This window comes from Herpailurus yagouaroundi, unplaced genomic scaffold (assembly GCF_014898765.1).
Source record: "Herpailurus yagouaroundi ecotype Mexico unplaced genomic scaffold, PumYag 160, whole genome shotgun sequence".
Lineage (NCBI taxonomy): Eukaryota > Metazoa > Chordata > Mammalia > Carnivora > Felidae > Herpailurus > Herpailurus yagouaroundi.
The window spans coordinates 37499847-37517085 of NW_024412401.1; the positions used below are offsets into that span (position 1 = coordinate 37499847).

At 40.7% G+C, this 17239-nt stretch overlaps 1 pseudogene; it reads left to right on the forward strand.

Moving 5' to 3' along the window:
• The first annotated feature begins 289 nt into the window (after positions 1–289).
• LOC121034434 (40S ribosomal protein S23-like) lies at positions 290–720 on the forward strand (annotated as a pseudogene).
• Positions 721–17239: the final 16519 nt, after the last annotated feature.

Below are 17239 nucleotides of genomic sequence, written 5' to 3' on the forward strand. Positions count from 1 at the left end.
TCAATAAATGGTGCAGGAATAACTGACTATTCACATGCATAAGAATAAAGTTGGACTCTTACTTCACACCATATAGAAAAATTAACTCAAAGTGGACCAAAGGTAAAACACAGACTAAAATTATAAAACCCTTAGAAGAAAACTAAATTTTAATTTTGATTTTTAATTACACATTATTTTCTTTGATATAACATCTAAAGCTCAAGCAACCAAAAGGGAGAAAGAGATAAATTGAATTTTCCCAAAACCAAAAACTTCCTCTTTTGCTCAGACACATGGTGCCAGCAGCATGGGCAAGTGGCCAGGTATTCATACTGCCAGGAAGTTCTGTAGCCATTGACGAGACTAGAAGTGGCATGATGAATAGTACGAGAAAGCCCAGTTGGGTGCAGCCCTGGAACCAACCCTCTTGGAGGCACTTTTCATACCAAGGGAATTGTGCTGGGCAAGTAGAGATGGAAGCCATACAGCCAAATTCTGCCATCAGGAAGTGTGTTAAGGTCCAGCTGATCAAGAATGGGGAAAAAAATATCACAGTCTTTGTACCCAATTATGGTTGTTTGAATTTTATTGAGGAGAATCATGAAGTTCTGTTTGCTGGATTTGATCGCAGAGGCCATGCTGTTGGTGATGTTCCTGGAGTTCACTTTAAGGTTGTCAAAGTAGCCAGTGTCTCTCTTGGCCTTATACAAAGGCAAGAAGGAAAGACCAAGATCATGAGTTTTGATGGTGAAAACATGATAGCAATAAATTTCATGTTCCAAAAAATTTTTTTTAAACTTGAATGCTTTATTATTTTTTTTTAATTTTTTTTTCAACATTTATTTATTTTTGGGACAGAGAGAGACAGAGCATGAACGGGGGAGGGGCAGAGAGAGAAGGAGACACAGAATGGGAAACAGGCTCCAGGCTCTGAGCCATCAGCCCAGAGCCCGACGCGGGGCTCGAACTCCCGGACCGCGAGATCATGACCTGGCTGAAGTCAGACGCTTAACCGACTGCGCCACCCAGGCGCCCCAAAACTTGAATGCTTTAAAAGAGACTATCAGGGCACCTGCGTGGCTCAGTCGGTTGAGCGTCTGACTTTGGCTCAGGTCATGATCTTGAGGTTCATGAGTTCAAGCCCTGCATCAGGCTCTGTGCCTGGTGCCTCAGAGCCTGGAACCTGCTTCAGATTCTGTGTGTGTGTCTCTCTCTCTGCCCCTCCCCTGCTGACACTCTGTCTCTTGCTCTCAAAAATAAACATTAAAAAATAATAAAAATAAAAGAGACTATCAAGAAATCGAAGCATTGTCAACAATAACCAAACCACGGAAAGAACCCAAGTGTCCTTCAACTGATGAATGGATAAATATACATATCATATATATATGATATATATACATGTGTATGTTATATACATACATATAAACATATACATATATACATACATACACACAATGGAATACAATAATAAATACATACACAAAATTGACTATTACTCAGCCATCAAAAAGAATGAAACCTTACCATTTGCAGTGATGTGGATGGAGCTAGAGTGCATTATGCTAAGCAAAATAAGTCAGTTAGAGAAAGACAAATATCATATGATTGCACTCCTATGTGGAATTTAAGAAACAAAACAGATGAACATATGGGAAGTGGGAAGGGAAGAGAGGGAAACAAATCATAAGAGACTCTTGATGATAGAGGACAAACTGAGGGTTGATGGAGGGAGGTGGGTTGGGGATGGGCTAGATGGGTGATGGGTATTAAGGAGGGCGCTTGTGATGAGCACTGGGTGTTGTATATAAGTGATGAATCACTGAATTCTACTCCTGAAACCACTATTATAGTATATGTTAACTAACTAGAATTTAAATAAAAATGTTTTAAAAAGAAATTTAAAAAGCTGAAAAGGCAATCCATAAGATGGAAGAACATATTTTCAAATTATATGAGAATCATATATCTGATAACTGACTTGTATCCAGAATATATAAAGACCTTCTACAACTTAACAATAAAAAAACAAATAATTTACGATAACCCAATAGGCAAAGGATATATATGCCTTCTGGAAATGTAAATAAAAACCACAATGAGATACCACTCCACACCCACTAAGATGACCATAATTTAGAAGATAGACAATAAAAGCTGTTAGCTAGGATGTGGAGAAGTTGGAACTCTCTCACACACACTGCTAGAAGTAATGTATAATAGTAAAGCCGTTTTGAAAACCTGTTCAGTAGTTCCTCAGAAGGATAAACATAGAGTTACCCTATGACCCAGCAATTCCACCTCTAGGTATGTGCCCAAGAGAATTGAAAATACGTGTTCATACAAAAACCTGTACCTGAATATTCAGCATTATTCATAATAGCCAGAAAATGGAAACAACCCAAACACTCATCAAGGGTGAATATTATTCAGCCATGAAAAGAAATGAAATACTGATACATTTTATAGTGTGGATGAATCTTGAAAATATTGTGCTAAATGAAAGAAGCCAGACATGAAAGGCTGCATATTGTGTGATCCCATTTATATGAAATGTCCAGATGAGACAAATTCATAGAGACAGAAAGTATATCAGTGTTGCCAGGGGCTGAGAGGGAGGGGACGGAGTGACAGCTTAATGGGTGCCAGATCTCTTCTTGGAGTGATGAAAATATTTTGGAGTTAGACAGTGGTGATGGTTGTGAAACCTGTAAATATATTAAAAATCAGTGAATGGTTCACTTTAAAAGAGTGAATTTTATGATATGTGAATTATATCTCAATACAAAAATTTATAACCTTGGGAATAATGGAGTTTTAACCAAAGATCTAGACAGAAAAATGTTATTTGTAAGCACATATTACATAGAAATTACAAAAATGCTCTATGCTCCAAAAACTTTAAAACAAATTTTTTTTAAGGGGTGGCGGGGGGGAATCCCAAGCAGGCCCCATGCTCAGCATGGAGCCTGATGTGGGGCTCAATCTCACAACCGTGAAATCATGACCTGAGCCAAAATCTAGAGTCAGTTGCTTAACTGATGGAGACATCCAGGTGCCCTCCAAAATTAAAAATTTGAATGAACTAGATGATTTTATGAGCATATATATTCCCGCAATGGACTCAAAAAGAAATAGAGAATGTGTATAGACTATAAATCATCGCTGAATTCAAGATGGTTGTCAGAGAATTGTACCAAAAGGCCTTAAATCTATATTAATTCATCAGTAGATCTCTCAAACTCAGGTCTGATAACACTTATATACACACACAGAAAAGAAAACTAATAACGAGTCATGCTTTGGGTTATGGATATAAAATTTCTTTAAAAAAATAAAAGAATGATTGGATCCAGATGTACATTAAAAAATCATACACCACCACCAAATAGGACTCATTATGAGAATAGAAGGTCAATTCAATATTAAAAGTCCACTATTATAACTAATCATATTAATGTCAAAAATGGGAAACCATATTAAGCTCTTTACATACCAAAGATAATAGTTACACAATTTTATGTGTTTTAACCTACATCAAATCAAATGTCTAGAAACATTGTAATTAAAATCAGAAAGAAGACAAGCCCCTCAACCATCAATGTTACTTAACTTCATTATATAAGTGCTTGCCAACACAATTAGATAAGAAACTTTACCAAACCCATGGGCAACATTTAAAATATTTAACAAGGAGATAGTGATATAAACTAATACATTCATTAGTTAGAATTTAGTCTCTTTTGCTTTCTAAGAAACTAAGATATATCATAAAATTGCCAATTAATAAAGGTTATAGTTAATTTTTTTAATCAGATCATTCTAAAAATTTTTTTTAATGTTTCTTTATTTTTGAGAGACACAGAGCACAAATAGGGGAGGGTCAGAGAGAGAGGGAGACACAGAATCTGAAGCAGGCTCCAGGCTCCGAGCTGTCAGTACAGAGCCCGATGCGGGGCTCAAACCCACAAACCACGAGATCATGACGTGAGCCAGGGTCGGATGCTCAACTGATTGAGCCACCCAGGCATCCCTCAGATAGATCATTCTAATAACTTCCAAACCATTTGTTGATTTTTAGAAGTTGTCGGTACAGTTTTGTAAAACATAGGCATCCTAATTAAATGATCCTCTCTCTGAACTGTAATCTAACACCTGAATTGTACCAGATTCTTTAAATGATTTACCATTCCTTGGTGGTCAGTGAGTGGTTTGGTTAAATGCATGTCTCTTAATGTCCAAAACACTGTTCACAGTGCTGACTCACCTCTCAGCTTCTGCTGGAATTTTTTGGCCTTTAAAATATTTGGGATTTTATATATTTAATTTCTATTAAATAAGACAAAATTATTTACTATAATGTATTTAATTTTAAAAGTCATTTATTAATCTTCATTTACTTTCAATCCATGGGGCTTCATAAACACTATTTTTGGTCAAATAATGGCCAAAGCACCATTAATTATTTAATAAATTGAAGAACACAATTTATTAAAGAAAAAAGAAATTTAAGAATTATTACTTTTTACTTTTGTCATTAAATAACAAATATATTTCTGATAATTTACCAATTGAATATATTTTCCTTTTGAATCAGTACTTTATCTTATTTAAAAGGGTATACTCGTGGGGCGCCTGGGTGGCTCAATTGGTTAAGCGTCTGAATTCAGCTCAGGTCATGATCTCACAGTTCGTGGGTTTGAGCCCTGCATCGGGCTCTATGCTGACAGCTCAGAGCCTGGAGCCTGCTTCGGATTCTGTGTCCCTCTCTCTCTCTATCTCTCCCTCACTTGTACTCTGTCTCTCTCTCTCAAAGATAAGTAAACATTAAAAATTTTTTTAAAAAATAATAGAAGGGTATACTCTTTATACAATTTCAATTTTTCTTTAGTTTTATATATTTAAACATTTTTAATTTGGGAGCATTTAGTTTTTAATTTGGGAACATAAATTGTCCCATATACTTAGTAAAGCTTTCTATTAAGCTAAATATATCATTGATATATTATATATTATATTATATATGTATATTTAGCAGAGAGAGAGAGAGAGAGAAAATCTTAAGCAGGCTCCTTGCATGGAGCCTGTTGGGGGGCTCGATCTCATGACCTTGGATCATGACCTGAACCGAAATCAAAAGTCGTACACTTAACCGACTGAGCCACTGAGGCATCCCTATCATCGATATTTAAATTAATGGATAGTTTAAAGTAAAATCTCTTTTTAAAAAAGAGTAATTTCTAACCTTTTGCTTCTATGACACAATTTTTGTTCAATTGATAAACTCGAAATGAATTTCAAACCGCTTTTGTAATTCTGACATTACAGCCAAGCATCCTAATTTTCATGGTCTCAATTCCCAAATCTTCAGATATATTATAAATTTTTCCTGATGTTACATGATGTATGGTAATAAATTAAGAAAACCTTTATAATTACTTGCTTCGTTTATATATTTTATTGCATCATTCAAGGGTAATTGAATTCACTGACTTGGACAGTGCCAAATTAAAACATTCAAAAATTTCCCTAAATTTTGGCTGAAACTGCAGACTCTCTCCCTTGCTAATCACAGGCACTGTGTGTATAAAATCAAATAAGGTTTTCATGAAAATATTTCTCATTGAAACCATTTTTCTCATGTGTCAACAATAAATTTTGATAAATTATTTCAGATGTCGTTCCTTCCTGCTTCATGAGATCAACAAAAACCATTAAATTATCTTCAAAGTCTTGAATTTCACATTTTAAGTAAATTATTAAAAACTAGTTTATATGAAACAGTTGAAGCTTCATCAATAATGATTGAAATTTTACTGCCTTGATTTATACATTTTCCAAAAAGTTGTTTTCTCATACGAGCAGATAAATATTTTGCAACAAACAACTCCATAAATTTAGATTGCTACAGTAAGCCCATATTGATATTGCTCTTTTTTAAAGTTCTATTAAATATTTTATGTTTGACAATGTTCAATTATTTTTTAACCATACAGATGGTGTTTTCATTTGCTGTATCAATACTGTGATGCATTTTTTCAGAGGTTTTTACTATTGCCAGTGGTTTTTATGTGAACCTGATTTATAACCTTTTTTATAATCTTCCTCATTGATGAGAGAAATTTTTCTTTATTTAAACCATGAATTTTGGGGTGCCTGGGTGGCTCAGTCGGTTAAGCGTCCGACTCTTGATTTCAGCTCTGATCATGATCTCACAGTTGTGAGACTGAGCCCTGTGTCGGGCTCCTCGTTGGGTGTGAAGCCTGCTTAAGAGTCTCTCTCCCTCCTATAGATGCTGGAGAGGATGTGGAGAAACGGGCAGCCTCTTGCACTGTTGGTGGGAATGCAAACTGGTGCAGCCACTCTGGAAAACAGTGTGGCGGTTCCTGAAAAAATTACAAATAGATCTACCCTATGGGCCAGCAATGGCACTGCTAGGAATTTACCCAAGGGATACAGGAGTGCTGATGCCTAGGGACACTTGTACCCCGATGTTTATAGCAGCACTTTCAACAATAGCCAAATTATGGAAAGAGCCTACATGTCCATCAACTGACGAATGGATAAAGAAGATGTGGTTTATATATATAATGGAATACTACTTGGCAAAGAGAAAGAATGAAATCTGACCATTTGTAGCAACGTGGATGGAACTGGAGAGTGTTATGCTGCGTGAAATAAGTCATACAGAGAAAGACAGATACCATATGTATTCACTCCTATGTGGATCCTGAGAAACTTAACAGAAGGCCATGGGGGAGGGGAAGGGAAAAAAAAGTTAGAGAGGGAGGGAGCCAAACCATAAGAGACTCTTAAAAACTGAGACTAGGGGCGCCTGGGTGGCGCAGTGGGTTGAGCGTCCGACTTCAGCCAGGTCACGATCTCGCGGTCCGTGAGTTCGAGCCCCGCGTTGGGCTCTGGACTGATGGCTCAGAGCCTGGAGCCTGTTTCCGATTCTGTGTCTCCCTCTCTCTCTGCCCCTCCCCCGTTCATGCTCTGTCTCTCTCTGTCCCAAAAATAAGTAAACGTTGGAAAAAAAAAAAAAAACCAGAATAAACTGAGGGTTGATGGGGGGGTGGGAGGGAGGGGAGGGTGGGTGATGGATATTGAGGAGGGCACCTGTTGGGATGAGCTCTGGGTGTTGTATGGAAACCAGTTTGACAATAAATTTCATATAAAAAAAGTCTCTCCCTCTACCCCTGCCCCTCCTCTGCTCTCACTCTCTCTCTCAAACAAACAAACAAACAAACAAACCATGAGCTCTAACAGAACATAAAACATTTGATGAAAGTATAGCACTTTTGGGGCGCCTGGGTGGCGCAGTCGGTTAAGCGTCCGACTTCAGCTCAGGTCACGATCTCGCGGTCCGTGAGTTCGAGCCCCGCGTTGGGCTCTGGGCTGATGGCTCAGAGCCTGGAGCCTGCTTCCCATTCTGTGTCTCCCTCTCTCTCTGCCCCTCCCCCGTTCGTGCTCTGTCTCTCTCTGTCTCAAAAATAAATAAACGTTACCAAAAAAAAAATTAAAAAAAAAAAAGAAAGTATAGCACTTTCAAGGTTTAATTGTAAACAAGTTTTGTACCCTGATCATCTGAGTAATATTTACACGCTAACTATAGAGAGTCACTCATGTTACTTTTGTTGGAATAACTGAGTTGTTTTCATTCCATGTATACAACTTCTTTATTTTATTTTGCTTTGTTTCTTACGCAGCATCAAAAGATGTCCCGGGTATTGGTTTCCACTTGGTATCAGAAGCTATCCCAGGGACGGCTCATTATTAACATTAACATATTAACGTATTCTTCCTTGTTCTTCCACGGTCAGAAGATTCATGTTTATAATATTTATTTATTTGTTTGTTTGTTTATCTTTTAGAGAGAGAGAACGCAGGTAATGCACTCGTGTGAGTGAGGGAGAGGCAGAGGGAGACAGAGTATCTTAAGCAGCAAGGATTCGCACTCAGCACACAGTCGGACTTGGGGTGCGATCTCACAACCCTGGCTGGGACCAGGCGCTGGAAGCAAGAGTCAGATGCTCAACCGACCGAGCTACCCAGGTACCCCTTTGTTTATAATATTTGAAAAGAACATGAAGAAACTTATCCAACCTCTACTGTGTCTTCACTCTGGGTTTCATTTTTAATATTTTATTATTAGGTTTATAAACCTCGGAACACTGCACTATGACACAAAGAATTATAGTATACTAACTGTAAAATGAAGTAAAAACTGAAATATTTAGAGCCAGGGGCAATTACATAATTTGGGCGTAATAATAAATTTTGAATTCTCCCCACACAGTGGTTCTCAAACTTTTTGGTCTCAGAATTCTTTTACAGAGTTAAAAATTAGCTAGGGCAGCCTTAAATCTTTTGTTTATGTGGGTTACATTTATCAATACTTACGGTAATAGAAGTTACAATTGAGAACTTTTCATTTGTGTATTTATTCAGTAAAAAAAATAACAATAATAGCCTGGGGAATGCTAACAAAGAATTTTTTATGAAAATAATTGTTTTCCCAAATAGTGAGAAGAGTACCATTGTTATACATTTTTGCAAATCTCTTTAATGTCTGGCTTAATAGAATTCAGCTGGATGCTGAGGGCCGCTTCTGCCTTCAATCTGTTGTGATATCGCTCATCACGTGGCCTCTGGAAAACTCTGCTTACACTCACGGAACAAGAGTGAAAAAGGCAAATGATGTGTTGGTGTCATTACATGCTTTCTTTTCAGAGATTCCTGAAGGGGTCTCAGAGAACTTCAGAGGTCACTAACCCACAGGCTGGGAACCACTGTCCTCAAGTATAGAGTGCTTCTGAGAGCGTGTGCGGTGAAGTCATGCTGCCTTCCACGAAACAGGCCAAACTGGCAGGGAATGCTCCAAAATTGCTCAGATGTCACTGTGACGGGAGACCTGCCTACCGGCAGTTATCACGTGCTACAGCCATCAGCGTGAACTAATGGATTTACATTGGAATCTGTATCATTAACTGATTTTGCTGTACCTTGCTGTTACTGATACACTATTTACCAACTGGTAGGCATGTTTTTCAAAATTTGAAAATGAGTAGATCATACCGGTACCTACCACGGAATATTAGCTCTGCTAAGAATTATACATTAAAAAAATTTTTTTTTCTGGGGCGCCTGGGTGGCGCAGTCGGTTAAGCGTCCGACTTCAGCCAGGTCACGATCTTGCGGTCCGGGAGTTCGAGCCCCGCGTCGGGCTCTGGGCTGATGGCTCAGAGCCTGGAGCCTGTTTCCGATTCTGTGTCTCCCTCTCTCTCTGACCCTCCCCCGTTCATGCTCTGTCTCTCTCTGTCCCAAAAATAAATAAAAACGTTAAAAAAAAAAAAATTAAAAAAAAAATTTTTTTTTCTTAATGTTTATTTATTTTTGAGACACAGAGAGAGAGAGAGAGAGAGGGAGCACGCACGTGCGCGCGAGCGTGGGGGAGAGACAGAGAGAGAGAGAGAGAGAGGAAGACACAGAATCTGAAGCAGGCTCCAGGCTCTGAGCTGTCAGCACAGAACCCGATGCCCGCCTCGAACTCACGGAGTGCAAGATCAGGACCTGAGCTGAAGTCGGACGCTTAACCGACTGAGCCACCCAGGTGCCCCGTGAATTATACATATTTTAGATGGAGAGTTATAATTGTCACTCTTGGTTGGTGGTGTATTTTATTTTTTTAATGTTTTATTTATTTTTTGAGAGAGAGCATGAGCAGGGGAGGGGCAGAGAGAGAGCGGGGACAGAGGATCCAAAGCCGGCTCCATGCTGACAGGGTGACAGCCGCAAGCCCGATGTAGGGCTCAAACCCATGAGCCTCAAGATCATGACCTGAGCCAAACACATAACATGACCTGAGTCGGACACATAACTGACTGAGCCACCTTGGCGCCCAGTCGGTGATGTATTGACATCTGAAAGCCAAGAAAATAAAAAAAAAACATTGACAGTAATTAGGGCATTCTGTAAGAAAACCTATTGCAAAGTAAAAATGCATACACATCTGTGTGTGTATCAACATTTATATCAATTTACGTCTATATCTACCTTTCCTATACAGCAAGGACCATTCAAACTTACCAAATATATGTAGAACATATATGAAGAACAGAATTTGACTGGGGACATAAAAGAGGCTGTATTATTACCCTAAATGAGAGGGTTCAATATTGTAACTCTTCCCAAATTAATGTATATATTCAACATACCTCTATCAAAACAATGCTGTTAACACTGAACTTGATAGAATTATTTTGAAAGTGTTTATGTAGGCTTAAATTTGATAAAAAAAAAAAAAATTTTAAATGTGCAAGGGGAGCAAAACAAAATCTGGAGGAAAAGAGCAGGGTAGGAGTATTGGGTCTGTTTGACTGAACGTTAATAATGCATTAAAAATGTGCAGTATGGGGCTCCTGGCTGATTCAGTTAATAGAACGTGTGACTCTTGATCTTAGAGTTGTGACTTCAAGCCCCATGTTGGCTGTAGTAGACCTTACTTAAAAAAATTTGCAGTGAAATTTGAAGTATGAACATATGAAAATAATGTCGTTTTGAGGCTAGAATAAGCATATTATTGAAACAGTAGAAAGTCACCCAAACACCCAAGGTGTATACCAGCTTAATGTGTAATAAGGGGGACATCTCAAATTCATAGGAAAAAAAGGGTTAGTCAATAAATAAATGGTGGTACAATTGGCTAGTCGTTTGGGGGGGAAAAAGTTAGATGCCTAACTCACATCACACACCGAGATAAGTCCCAGTAGCATTGAAGATTTAAATATCAAGGAGATATATTTAGAGCAGTTAGAAAAAAATGCAAAGAAATATTTATATAATCTTGAAACAGAAAAAGCTCTTCTAAGCATAGAAAAAATTTGACCACACCGTAATTTAAAAATCGCATTAAAATAATGAGTAAAAAATAAATACCAAAAAAGTCAGAAAATGTTGAATATTCTGCTAGAAACATGGACAGCTATAGCAGATTGATGAATACACAGGAGTGGCCAGGAGGCACAAGAAAAGATGCTCAACTTGCTTGTAATCAAAGATGGAACATAAGAACAAGGTATCAGTTTCACCTCTCCCATTGGTCAAGAGTTTAAATGAATCACGCAATCTACTGGTTAGTGTGTGAAGCTGGGCAATGATTTGGGACGGAGTGGAGGTGGATTTGGAAGTATTTAGGTAAATTCTTCAAATGTTCATAATTTTGATGCAGCAATTCCATTAAAATTTTTTTTCGGGGTGCGCCTGGGTGGCTCAGTCAGTTAAGGGCCCGACTTCGGCTCAGGTCATGATCTCACGGTTCCTGAGTTTGAGCCCCGCGTCGGGCTCTGTGCTGACGTTTCAGAGCCTGGAGCCTGCTTTCGGACTCTGAGTCTCCCTCTCTCTCTGCCGCTCCCCCGTTCGTGCTCTCTCTCCCCCTCAAAAATAAATAAACATTAAAAACATTATTCAGGAAGGTTCATAACAAGGAATGTTCAAGAAGCTCTTCACAACACTGTCTCTATCGATGAAAATATCAGAAACAACCTAAATGGTCAATAATCAAGGCCTGGAATATTTGTATATACCATATAATAAGGGTTTGGCATATTCTGGTATACCATGCATTGTATCATATGTACCATATAATAAGGGTACAGCGTATTCATGTGATGAAATTTTATGCTACCATTAAAATGGTATAAATATTGGCTTGGAAACCAAGCCAATGATTGGTTCATGATACAATTGTAAAAGTACCATCCCAGGCAGCACGTAGAATCTGATTTCATTGTTCTTAAAAGCTTACTATTTACATACCCGTATTATGTATGAATGTAGAAAGTATGTGTCAGGCTGTATGAGGAAATACTAGCACTCATTAGCTTCAGTGGGAGGCTTAAAAATGATTTTACTTTTTTTCCGTTTTTGCTGCTTTTTTCAACACCAGACATGGACGACTTTCGCCAATAGTGTTTCTTTTAAAGCATGCTTCGGCTGGCGCCCAAATAAGTTTGGTCCTTAAATACTTTAAATTTTTTTTTTTCAACGTTTATTTATTTTTGGGACAGAGAGAGACAGAGCATGAACGGGGGAGGGGCAGAGAGAGAGGGAGACACAGAATCGGAAACAGGCTCCAGGCTCTGAGCCATCAGCCCAGAGCCCGACGCGGGGCTCGAACCCACGGACCGCGAGATTGTGACCTGGCTGAAGTCGGACGCTTAACCGACTGCGCCACCCAGGCGCCCCATGGTCCTTAAATACTTTAGATACCATGCTCTGTCAGCTCCACGTGGAGGGAAATCCAGGGGACTGGTCGTGAAGGACTGGCGAAGACTCTGAACATCTGTTGTTGGCCAATACAAATAGTATAAACGTACGAGGAGAGAAGAGGCTGCCAAGCTGTGTGGGTGTCTGGAGAGCTGGAGCCCGTGTGCATCTTCCTCGGGCTGGAGGGAAAGCTCCCTCGAAAGCCCCAGACTCTCGGACAGTGAGGAGCGATCTGTGCGTTGCCTTGCCCCATGTCACAAACCTGCAGCTTCTGTGCCCTCGGCCAGGGGATCAGACGCCAGTTCCGAGTGCATGGTGCTCCACACTCCCCACTCACCTCTCTGGTTCCATGCTCTGTCTCCCGGATGACCGACCACCCCTCTTCCTTAGGTCTCACCGTGCCACTGAGAAGGGCGAACACGGCCACGCCTGGTTTACCGGTCACATCTTCCACGGTCACCAACCCCCGTTGCTCAGAACACAGCCACGGGATTGGTCGCTCACGTAATTGCGTGCTGAGGGACCTGTATCTTCCATCGGACTCTGGCTTCCACCAGCCCAAACACCTACCTGGTTTGGAGCTGAGGCCCCGGCACTTGGCCAGATGCAGTAAACCCCTTACCGACCTGTGAAAATTTGGGATGAAATCTCATTTTGCCTGCTGTTCCTAATACCATTCACTCATTCAACAAGTGCTCATCGAGGAACATCTCTGTGCCTGGCACACACCTGCTTTTCTGCCTAAGCAGTGCCCACCGGCAGCTAGCAAAAACCTTTTCAGTGACTGGTGAGAAGCCAGAGTGACTGAGGTTTTGGCACGGGCTGAGAACGAGCTGGCTGCCTTCCTCCTACTCCTTCCACCTGGCTCCCTCGCCCAGAGGGGCGAGCCAAGGATTTGGGCAGAGTATTCCGAGAGGCACGACTTGGGGATCAGATAACAATTCAACCACTTAGAGGCTGTGTGACCTTGGCCAACTGACTTTACCTCTCTGGAGCTGTTTACTCACCTGTAAACGTGGGGCTAACAATCGTGCATACCTCACAGAATGGTTTTGATTTTATGTGAAATAATGTCTATAAAGGTCACAGACTTGGGCTTCGTAGTGGAGTCCTCGTTGTTGCTGTTATTTCCCTCCTGGGTATTGTATTTATTAGATGGGTCGGCTCTGGTCAGACTGAAGAACCTCCTGAGACCCTACCACTACCTGCCATTCCCACAGACTTGCGTCATGGTGGGGCCTGAGACCTCCCATATGCCAGGCAAGGCTACTGAGGCGCGGAGGACGTGGGACTTGTGTAACACCACCCAGTGAGCCTGCTGTGGCCATCAAGACTCCCAGGCCCCTCCTTCCACTGAGCCACATGTTTTCTCTGAAGAAGAGTTGAGCCTTTAAAAAAAAAAAAAATTAAGTTCCCAGCAGAAGGGATGCCCCCCATTCTCTTGCCTGAAGTTTCCCTGGCACAGCTGTCTCTGCACCATTAGTGGGTGGCGAGGCCCGGCTGGTCTTCCGCTGATGCGTGTTTTACATTTGCTAACTTCGGCTCAGCCGCCGCACACGGGCGCACCCCGGATGGGCTCGCTGTAGAGCTGGCAGAGGCGGGCTCCCCTTCTCTGCAGGAAACAGATGCATCTCGGCTGGAAGCCTGCCATCACCTTCGTGTGGCTTATGAACCCAGAGCACAGCATGCTGGGGTGTCAGAATACCAGCGTCTGCTTCCAGCAAAACCACAGCCGCAGCTGGTAAGGATCATTGCTTCCCATCCTCTGAGGTTCCCGGTCCAGCATTTCCCTGCCCGGTGGAAAGGTGGTTCCGCAAGAGACTCTGGGATAGAGATGGCCGTGGGCGGGAACCTTGGGAAGTGCAAACCGTGTTCCCCTCACAGAGATGTTCGTGGCAAACGGACACCATAAAGCCCCTGAGAAATGCTTGGGAGGGAGCCTGTCAACTCACGTTGACCTTGCATTTTCCAAATTTATTTGATCACGGAATACAACCTTATAAAAACGAATGAAAAGAACCATTAAGGTGGTTGGTTCCCTTCCTTCTGTGTGGTCTGTGATGAAATGTTGGCTCCTCAGAGGACTTTCCTGGTTCCCCTGGCTAAAGTAGCATCCCATATCTCTCTGTGTCTTCACCCTGCCTTGTGTTCCTTCATAACACTTACCATAAACACATTTGTTTTTGTGTTTACATACTTATAGAACGATATTTTAATATGTATTTGTTTACCATTTGTTCCCCTTTCTAAACTGTGAGCTCCTTGGTGGAAAATGTTTTTTAAAGCTATACTTTCAGTCTTTGGCACTTAGTAGGTGCTCAATAGATGCTGCTGAATAAATGAACATTCCTGCAAGAGAATTCAGTGCCCGGGGCACCTGGGTGGCTCGGTTGGTTAAGCATGTGACTTTGTCTCAGGTCATGATCTCGCCGTTTGTGAGTTCAAGCCTCGCGTTGGGCTCTGTGCTGACAGCTCAGAGCCTGGGGACTGCTTCAGAATTTGTGACTGCCTCTCTCTCTGCCCCTGTCCTGCTCATGCTCTGTCTCTCTCTGTCTCTCAAAAAATAAATAAATGTTAAAAAAATTAGAAAGAGAAGAGAGAATTCAGTGCCCATCCTCTCAGTAGAAAAGTTTCCTGGTGGGGCGCCTGGGTGGCGCAGTTGGTTAAGCGTCCGACTTCAGCCAGGTCACGATCTCGCGGTCCGTGAGTTCGAGCCCCGCATCGGGCTCTGGGCTGGTGGCTCAGAGCCTGGAGCCTGTTTCTGATTCTGTGTCTCCCTCTCTCTCTCTGCCCCTCCCCCGTTCATGCTCTGTCTCTCTCTGTCCCAAAAATAAATAAACGTTGAAAAAAAAAAAATTAAAAAAAAAAAAAAGTTTCCTGGATGTCAACCAAAAAGTGGTCTGAGATAATATCTTTCAATAAGACATGAATTTCTTAGCCAATCGGTGTACCTTCAACTTGGTTGTACAGATTACGATGGGCTCTGTGAAATGGGAAATGAAAATCATCTGATAAAGTTTAGCAAAAGCAAAAGTTGTGATAAAAATTGAAGCAGAAATGCAGACCACTCCTTAAAATAGCTCAGACCTCCATCAGAAGTACCATCTGGATATCCCTGTCTTTCCCCTCCCATTTAATTGAGCTCCTATTCTATGCCAGATACTATGCTAATCACCTGACATACATTATCTCATTTAATACGCATGACTACTTTGTGAAGAAGTGATTATTGTGTCCATTTTGCAGATGAGGAAAGAGGCTCAAAGGGATTAGGCAAGTTCCTCAAAAAGAGAATGGATTTACAGATCAATTTGGGGAGAATTGATGACAATGTTGAGTTTCCCAATCCATGAACATTGGATATTTCCCAATTTTAGCCCTTTTTTGAATTCCTCTCAGAAATGTTTTTTTTTTTTTAATGTTTATTTTCTTATTTTGAGAGAGAGAGAGTAAGCAGGGGAGGGACAAAGAGAGAGGGAGAGAGAATTCCAAATAGGTTCTGCGCTGTCAGCATGGAGTCTGACACAGGATTTGATCCCATGAACCATGAGATCATGACCTGAACCAAAATCAAGAGTCAGATGCTTAAGCAACTGAGCCACCCAAGTACCCAGCTCAGAAATGTTTTATAGTTTGTAGTCTCCATGTCTAACACTTCTTTTGTTAAATTTATCACTAAGTATTTTATTCTTTTTCACTGTGAATGGAATCACTTAATTGGATGGTTCATTTCTAGTATATGGAAGTATAATTGTTTACACACTGAACTTGTATCCTGTGACTTCTCTCAACTTGTTTCTTAGCTGTTGTAGCTCTTTTGTAGATTCCTTGGGATTGTATACATAAAGGATTGTGTCACTTGTGATTTTATTTTTTCCTTTTCAGTTTGTATGTTGTGTTGTTGTTGCTTTTGTTTGTTGTTGTTTTTGCCTTATTGCACTTGGTGGAAACTTCCTGTACAATGCTGAAGAGTTGTGAGGAAGTAGATATCCTTCCCTTGTTCCCGATTTTAAGGATAAAGCATTCAGTCTTTCACCATTATGTAAGATGTTAGCAGCGGGTTTTTTGTAGATGGCTCTCTCTTCCTAGTTTGTTGGGTTTTTATCATGAACAGTTGTTAGATTTTTGTCAAGTGATTTTTCTCCGTCTATGGAGATGGTTGTGTGTTTGTTTTCTTTTTATTCTATTAATAAGATGCTTCACATTGATTGACCTCTGTGTGTCGAACCAACCTTACATTTTTTTTAAGTTTATTTGTTTATTTTAAGAAAGAGAGAGAGAGAGAGAGAGAGAGAGAGTGTGTGTGTGTGTGTGTGCATGAGTGGGGGAAGGGCAGAGGGAAGAAGAGACAGAATCCCAAGCAGGCTCTGTGCCATCAACGCAGAGTCTGATATGGGGCTCAAACTCACAAACCATGAGATCCTGACCTGAGAGCTGAGATCAAGTGTTGGACGCTTAACCAACTATGCCACCCAGGCGCCCCACCAACCTTGCATTTCTGAAATAAGACCCACTTAAGTCATGGTATTTAATACTTTGACAGTGCTGCTGAATTCACTTTGCTCATATTTCATTGAGGATTTTTGCATTTGAATCTGATGATGCCACACATGCACCAGCAAGGGCAGGAAAAGGTTTATTACTCACATAGTGAAGCTTTCTGGAGAAATTGAGGGAGGTTCCCAAGTGGTATATAAAATGACTTGAGAGGGGCAATGGAAGGAGACTGGTTTGGGGGGGTCATGGTAGTTAGGAGATGGGGCTGGGGTAAAGGTTTCCAAGTGAATGGATTGGGCCTTGCATGGTATTGAATTCTCCCACTATTGTTGCTGAACTGTCTGTTTTTCCTTTCAATTCAGTCAGTTTTGTGCCATGTATTATGAGGCTGTGTTACAAGGTACATATAAAACTGTTGCATTTTCCTAATGTATTTGCCCTTATATTATTATGAAATGTCCCTCTTTGTCTCTAGTACTTCTTGTTATCTTGA